At 42.9% G+C, this 8245-nt stretch overlaps 2 pseudogenes; one reads left to right on the top strand and one right to left on the bottom strand.

Moving 5' to 3' along the window:
- Nucleotides 1–7178: 7178 nt before the first annotated feature.
- On the bottom strand, nucleotides 7179–7294 carry LOC112481625 (annotated as a pseudogene).
- Nucleotides 7295–7655: 361 nt separating this feature from the next.
- Nucleotides 7656–7773, top strand: LOC112481635 (annotated as a pseudogene).
- Nucleotides 7774–8245: the final 472 nt, after the last annotated feature.

Below are 8245 nucleotides of genomic sequence, written 5' to 3'. Positions count from 1 at the left end.
CTTCTAAGTGCTTAATGAGTATTACTTATTCCTCACAGCGTCTCAAGGTACAAACTGTTATCTCCATTTTATACACAAGTGAGCGGAGGTTCAGTTATGTCAAATACCTTTTCCAAGGTCATCTAGCTTATCAGTGCTGGGATAAAGCTTCGGTCCCGGGCACTCTGGCCGGTGGCCTCAAAGGTCATCCTTTTAACCCTGTGCCGTATTGTCGAGATCGTCGAAATCAAACAGACCCGCATTTAAATTTCAGTTCTATCGTTAAAACCGTTGTTAAATTCACCGCATGCTATTCAGAACTAATTCATGGGCGTGTGACCTGGGCAGTCAGGGCCTTCTGCCCAGGAAGGCCCTGTACTTGGTTTAATGTTCTTCTCTTTCCATCTTGACATTCCATATAATTTTTCGGCAAGGGGCTCCCCCTTTTCATTGTGCATTGGGTCCTGCAAATGCTGTAGCTGGTCCTGATACTATTATTGTTTTAATATGCATTCTCTCTCCTTCTCATGATTTCTGTGGTCAGAAGTCTGTGCACGGCTTTGCTGGGTCCTCATCAAGGTGTCAGCCAGGGTCGGGTTCTCACCTGGAGGCTGGCTAGGGAAGAACCCACTTGCCTGTTTATGTGCTAATGTGGCGGCATTCAGTTCCTCGCAGTTGTAGGATTCAAGTCATTTTGTTTCTTCAAAACCAGCAAGCGGGGAGAGAAGGACTATGACAAGTCTTTCAACAAGGCGGGGTCTTATTACAGGTGACATAATTGTAAGAGTGGCATTCCATCACCTTTGCTGATTTTTATTGGTTAGAAACAAGTTACAGGTCTTCCCCACACTCAAGGATGGGGATAATACAAAGATGTCAACACCAAGAGACAGGGATCATGGGGTTCCACCTTGGATATGTTTGCCACAATTATTATGTATTGTGATTATGTGTAGTTACTGTTGTCATTATCATTTTTAAATTGTTGTTGTAATTTCGAGCAACTCCGTAGAGCTGCTGTTTTCCAGGCTCTGTTCTTAGTGCTTTGCATGCATTAACTCACTGACTCATGTAGCTGAGTTCCAAGGTCCCGAGGACTGAGCAAAGGTCACCCCCTCTCTGGAATGAATAGTTCTCAGGGCAGTGAAGCACGAAGCAGCTGCTTTTATTTTCCTGAGTGATGTGACTGTCTCAGGAAGTAGTTAAGTAGTGATGATTAGAAACATGGAACTTAGTGCCCTGCAGACCCAGGTGATCTTCCAGCTCTCCTGCTTTCTTGTTGTGTGGTCTTGTCTGAGTCACACGTACGTTTCCTCATTAGGGATGCTCCAGGAGGGCATAGAACAGAGTGTAGGGGTTAAGGCCACTTCAAGAGTAAGGTCCCTTACAATGTGGCAATTCCACATAGTTCAGCCAGAGTCAGGATATGCTTTTGTACTTAAAATATTATCATCCTACCGAGTCCCCAAAGCTCTCTTGTCTCTGGCTCCTCGTGGAGTCCGATGCAGAGATACACGATGGAGTCACACAGAAGCTGCCTGGAAAATCACCATCACCCATGTAACTACGTCCTTCTCTCTTCCCGACAGCCTTTCGTCTTGCCCGTTCACTTTGCCATCCTCCTTCTTCCCCGTCAATGTCTTTCACACTCTCCTCCTCACTCTTTCTCTTTCTCATTATCTTATTCTTCGTTTCTCCATATGTTCCCATTTTTATTTCCCTTTCTCCACCTGCCCCATTCTCCATTTTTATCCCACCAGATATCGTGTCAACAATTTTCCCTTCTTGGGTGGAAGAAAACCAAGGAAGAAAGACCGAGGGGAGGATGAACAGAATTTGATCATTCTCCTTTCCTCGTGGGTACGTCTTCAAAGACGGTGTCCACGAGAACAGAAGAAGCTAATGCTCTTCCCAGGCTTCAGCTGGAGAACAGGCAGAGGGCATGGCGCTCATTGGTCTTCTGAAATGGCCTTCTGCTCCCACATTTTCCTATAATTGTCCTGAGGGTTGGGTACCCAAGCTACCATATGACCCAGCATTTCGCTGCAGGAATCAGTTAAGGTGCTGTCTTTGTGTGAAGGTGCTACCGCCCAATAACTCGTAAGGTTCTACACCCCTTCCATTGGAAGCGCTGTGACTTTCTCCATCAGAGCAGCCTGTGGCAGGAACGTTCATTCGCCTTCGCAAATGTCCTCTGTCCGTTTGATTGGGCGGTTGTTCCTTGGGGCAGGAGTGTGCAGTAATTAAGCAAAACCAGCTTGTGCACCTCCTCACTTTGATCCCAGCTCCTTGCCATCCATCTACAACGTTTCTCTCTCAATGATCCTCTTTCTAACAGACGTGGTCAATCTCCGTCTTTCTAGAGGATCTTCCCGTTTAGCCTGTAAGCACCTTATCCTACAAACGAAACATCCTCAGAGTTTTTCAACACCTCAAGGGATGTTTCCTTCTCACTTTTGAAAAAGAGCCGTCCATGGCAGCCTGATTATTATCTCTGGTCTCCTGTATACTCCTCCCAACTCCTTTTAATCTGACTGTTATCTTTTTTTCTCTACTGAAATAACTGTCTCAAAAGTCACCGGGGACCCTTTTGTCATCAGTGCCTGTTCTCAGCTCTTATTCTTCTCAGTTGGTCTGCGACATCAGATGGCACTGACCACTCCACCTTCTTGAGACTCAACTCTTTCATGTCTTTTTTGAGACTGGGTCTCTGCATCACTTTTGACCTCTTAATTCTGTCTCCATCCGGCTTCTCTTCTCTTAGCCATGGGCTGATGCAGGCAGTCTTCTAGAATATACCCCTGAGCTCCTTGCATTCTCCTTCGCCTTTTCCGTGTTCATCTAGGATCTTGGCCAAACACCATGGACAAATTTTGGGAGCAGCTCCCTGTCACATCCAATTCTCGGTGCTCTTCATATGTAAGTTTCTCTAATTCCCTGAAATGCCTTTCAAGATTAAAAATAATAATAATAATAATGTTACTACTTTGTAGGAGAAAAATTGAAATATTGAGAGTTTATGTTTTTTTTACTTTGCGGTTTCTGGGAATAACCCAGAGTTTGCCTTTGATTTCTACTTGTCTTCTTATCAGCTCCCTCTTGAATTATCTGCTGGTGACTCACACTTAAACCAAACTCACCTTCCTTTCTCTCCTATCTTTGTTCATCCTGTTTTTAATCTCCCCGGTTTTTAATTTACTGCAATAATTTCAGTTGTCACTTTTCTCATCATTTTTGGTGACCCGCTTCCTTTCTCCCCTCAACCAATCAGCTGCCAGGCTCTCTTCATTTCGCTCCGAAGTCCGTCCTCTTGCTATCAAATTCCACACTGTTCTTTTGAGCCTTCTTTACTTCTCTTATTGTAGGATTACGACCTCTTTTTAAGTTAATTTTATTTTTCTCCATTATACAATTATTGTATGCTGGTTCATTTGGCAAAAGATGGAAGGAACGTTTTCAAAAATCCATAATCTGATCACCTGGAGTACAAAGACTTCCTGTATAGGTTGAATTTTGTCCTCCCCGCCCTCCCCTCCCCCCGCAAAAAAAGCAATGTTGGGGTCCTAACCCCCAATACCTTGAAATGTGATCTTATTTAGAGATGGGATCTTTACAGAGGTGCCAAAAGTGAAGGCATTAGGGTAATCGGTAATCCAGTCTGACTGGGTGTCCTTATCAAAAGAGAAATTTGGATACAGACATGCACCCGGAGAGAACACAACGTGAAGATTGAAGTTCTGTGCCACAAGCCAAGGAACACCAAAGATTTCTAGCAAACCATGAGAAACTAGAAGAAACAGATTCTCTCTCACAGCCTTCAGAAGGAACCTACCCCGCCATCACTTCTAGCCTCTAGAATTCCGTGAGACAGCACATTTCTGTGGTGTACCACCCAGTTTGTGGTCCTCTGTTAAGGCCACCCTAACAAACTAACACACTTTCAAACTCGTCTTCCCGCTTCTGGTCTCGCTTTCGTTTTTTCTATCATTGATCAATTTCTCCCCCAAACAGCTTTTCTTTGTAACTTCCTGTATAAAAGCTTTATGGCTCCTTGGAGCTGCTTACAAAACATCCAGCCTTTCTAGGCGAACACCGAAAGCGTTCTAGGATCTTTTAGGACATTAGTGCCAGGAGGAAAACGACTTTGCCTTGTTTACGAAGGTGTCCTAGCCTATTAACAAGTGCCGGGAACAGAGTAATAGCTCCTTTGTTGAATGAGTGAATGAATGAATGAGCGGATGATGAATCCATTCCCCTTCACTAATCCCTGGCTTCATCTGGAACGAATCGCTACCTTTTCCCAAATTGCTCCACCTTTCCACCTCTCCCCACTTGCTGTGAACAGCTGAAATCTGCCCACGGCATCTCTGTTTGTTTTAGATTTTATGTGCTCATCAAGATCCAGTTCATTGTTTTCAGTGCTTTCTCCAATTTTCTCTGATGTTTTCTGATGGGAAAAAATCCTTCCCTCCCATGTCACTCTGGGAGCACCTTTCACTTTGCATTATAGCTACTTTATGTCAGGTCCCAAGCATGGAAATGTTACTTTGAAGGCTTGGCTCCTGGTAGGTATATTCAATAAATGTTTAAGTGAGTAAATTAATTAAATAAATATCTGGGGTAACAGCTGAAGTTAGAATCCATAAGCCCCACCCCAACCCACTTATTTCTGTGTCTAGGCAACACTCTGTCAAAAGATTTCCCTGTTAAAATTTTTATTTACAAATGACTCTTCAGGAATTACATGTAAGGGAAAGGAGCTGGCATTGAGTGCATTGAAAAGTTGAATTGTGGGTTGCCATGGAAACAAAGTTGAGAGTTGAGTTTTCTGTATATGAATGTTTTAATGAAAACATTTTCTTAGCCATTATAGATGGGTTTGTGTACCAGAAGAGAAGTGCTTTATCTTAACATACTATTATGTTTCATAAGTTAGATTGATGATCCGAAGTATTATTTCATCAAATCACTATACATTATTGTGGTTTCCTCACAGAAAGTGATTCCGATGCTAACAAAATGAAGGCTGTCCTTGTCTGTGGAGGAAACTATCTCTAAAGACCAGTTTTTTTTTTCCTTTTGATACTGAGAAGTGCCCTCTTTGTTTTAGCCAAAGGAAACTTACCTTAAACATCTTAGTGATTCTCTTCTTCCTTTGATGTAATAATTGTCCCAAATCATGCATGCATCACATGCTGTTGACAATTATTAAATAATTTTAATGATTTCCTGATGGTGGTGGTGATAACAATGGCAGGGATGGGGAAGAGCTCAAAGTTTACTCCCAAACTTATGAAGCAGGAAGCTGTCCATGCACAAACCACTTTTGGTTTGTTCCCATGTTAAGGCAAGTGTTTCTGTAGAGTGGATCGATAGGCTCGGCACTACAGATGATGGCCATAAAGAATGCCATGCCCTGGGCATACTGGAGTCACAATTAAGTAATTATCCGTTCTACTTGCAATCTTCTGTTAAAGATAATTTATTCAGCATCTTGTCCCCATCCAGAGGTGGCCATGCTGCTCATTGTAGCAAATTTGAGGTACCATTTTGGTTACCACTTAGAGATCCCTTTTAATACAGAGATCCAACCCATCATTCTCCTCAAGTACCTTTAAATAGGAAATCTTCCAATAAACCTATTAAAAGCATAATGAAAACCTCATTCTGTCAGGCTTCGGAGCTGTAAGTGGCTTCTAATTTGCACAAGATTGGAATAGCATTGAAGAATTACAGTAACTAAGTGAAACACTCATCGGATTTTCAATTTTCTGATAGCATCCCATGTAATTTCTTGTAAAGCGTCTGTAGCCAAGTGCGGTGACACATGTCAAGGCTCATGCTGGAGCTTCTGCCCACATCAGCGTTACACTGAGAAGCACGGTGCTGTCAACTTTTCTCATGGGGACGGGGCAGAGAAGGGCTCTTGTGTGGCCTTGATGGAAATTTCATTATATGCAGTCCTCCGAACAACAATCTCATAATTTCTAACAGCTCCGATAGATGTTTTTGATGCTTGACATTTGACTTCACATATTTATTGGAACAAATTGTGAAGCGTTTTTTCCATGTGAGTGCTTGGCAGAATATACAGTTCGTCTTCCTGTAGCCTGCAGTCCCTGTTGAGTTGATTGCCTCATTGGAATGAAGGCTGTAGGCTTTGTATTCTGATAAATGAATTCCTTTTGAAGGAACCCAAAGAAGCAGAGGGCATCATGGTTATAAACCAATGGGATAAAACGCCGAGTTTTCTTTAGCGTGTTTCATATTTTCCTCAGTTCTTATTTTCATGCTTAAATAATACATTCCCCCTCTCAGAGAACATAAGTGTTTTTCTTCTAACCTTAAAATGGGAGGCTCTTGTGCCTAACCTTTAGTGCCCTCAAGGTTTGTGACGTAGGTTGGTTGTTAAAAACTTTAAGCCAGTAACAGAATTACAAATAGACTAATCGCACTTGGTAAAGGAAGAAATAAGTCAACCAGGCTTCGTAATTTTCAAAATAATTACAGTCGTCTCCCGTTATCCATGGTTTCGCTTTTTGTGGTTTCAGCTACCCGTCGTCAACTGCTGTTTGAAAATATTAAGTGGAAAATTCCAGAAATAAACAGTGCATAAATTTTACATTGTATGCTGTTCTGAGCAGTGTGATGAAGTTTCACACTGTCCTACTCCATCCCGCCTGGGACGCGAATCATCCCTCTGTCCAGCATATCCACGTCCTGTGTCAGTCACTGTGTAGCCATCTCAGTTGCCAGATCAATTGTCTGTTGCAGTCCGTGTGTTCAAGTCACCATTATTTTTCTTAATAAGGATCACCAGTGCAAGAATAGTGATGCTGGCAATAAGGATAAGCCAAAGAGAAGCTGCGAAGTGTTTCCTTTACCTGAAAAGGTATGTGCATCTAGGAGAAAACAGTATATATCGGGTTTGGTACTGTCTGTGATTTCAGGCATCCGCTGGGCATCGTTGGACCTATCCCCGTGGATAAGTGTTACCACACTTTGCATATGGCGCTGACGTGACTGTCCTACTCTTTGGGCAGGTATTTTGACTTATTAATTTTACACGCATGAGGATGAATTTGCACTAATTCAGCTACATACTCCTTGTGACCAAAGGGACTTATTGGTGAGGTAGCAGGGTTGAAGTTAAGCCTATAGTCTAACGCTTTTTTTTTTTAAATTAATATTCTTATTTATGCCTATAACACCTGGTCTTCCTAGGTGGTCTCCCATCTAAGTACTAACCAGGCCCGACCCTGCTTAGCTTTCGAGATCAGACATCGGGCTTGTTTAGGGTAGCATGGCCATAGACCATGGACCGTGGCTCCACTGGGGTGCGAACCCAGGACCTTCTGCGTGTAAAGCAGACGTGCAAACCGTTACACTATGGAACCACATCCTATAACCTAAAGCTTTAAAACAGAGCCAGGCTTATTGGCTCCTGCACGAGTGTGAGCTGTGTTCTAACCATGGTGCTTACCAAGTCCCTTTAAGACCCTTCATTTCACCTATGCAAAGACAACAAACATTTATTGAATTCCTATAGGAGCAAAGCCCTTGGTCCCATGCTGCATGATGGGGTGGGGGCAGGAGCAGCCAGGAATGACTCAGTGGGGACTTCCTGGGTGCTCAGGGCAGATATGATTCGGTGCTTCTATTTAAAACATACTGATGTCTATGGCCATGCCACCCTGAACAAGCCCGATCTCATCTGATCTTGGAAGCTACGCAGGGTCAGACCTGGTTAGTACTTGGATGGGAGACCACCTAGGAAGACCAGGTGTGTAAAAAAAATAAATAAGGAATTGTAAGCTGACAAGGTCCTTGCAATCTGTGAGATCAACCAAGGGTTGCCTCACCTAAAAAAAAAAAAATTAAATTAAAAATAAAATGTACTGCAAAAATATTATTTGAGTCTTTCACTTTGGTCTGTCTAAATGGCAATTATTGAAAATAAGTCAAACTTAAGACTCTGAAATTCTAGATTAGATTTTTACAACCTCAAGACTATTGACATTTGGGGCCAGATCATTCGTTGGGGTCGGGGTTTGCCATCCTGTGCTCTGTGGGATGTTTAGTAGCACTTGATCCAGTAAAACCCTCCTCCACTTGTGACAACCTAAAATTCCTCCAGACATTGATAAATATCTCCGGAGGTGGAGGGTGGGCATGGGGTGCAAAATCACCCTCGGTTGAGAAACCGTGTTGTAGATGCCTTCCTGGTGGCTGCTGATATTGGTATTTGCTGTTTTTAAAGAGTAGG

Source organism: Pteropus alecto, unplaced genomic scaffold, assembly GCF_000325575.1.
Source record: "Pteropus alecto unplaced genomic scaffold, ASM32557v1 scaffold44, whole genome shotgun sequence".
NCBI classification, from domain to species: Eukaryota; Metazoa; Chordata; class Mammalia; order Chiroptera; family Pteropodidae; genus Pteropus; species Pteropus alecto.
This window is presented reverse-complemented; position numbering and strand designations above follow the sequence as displayed.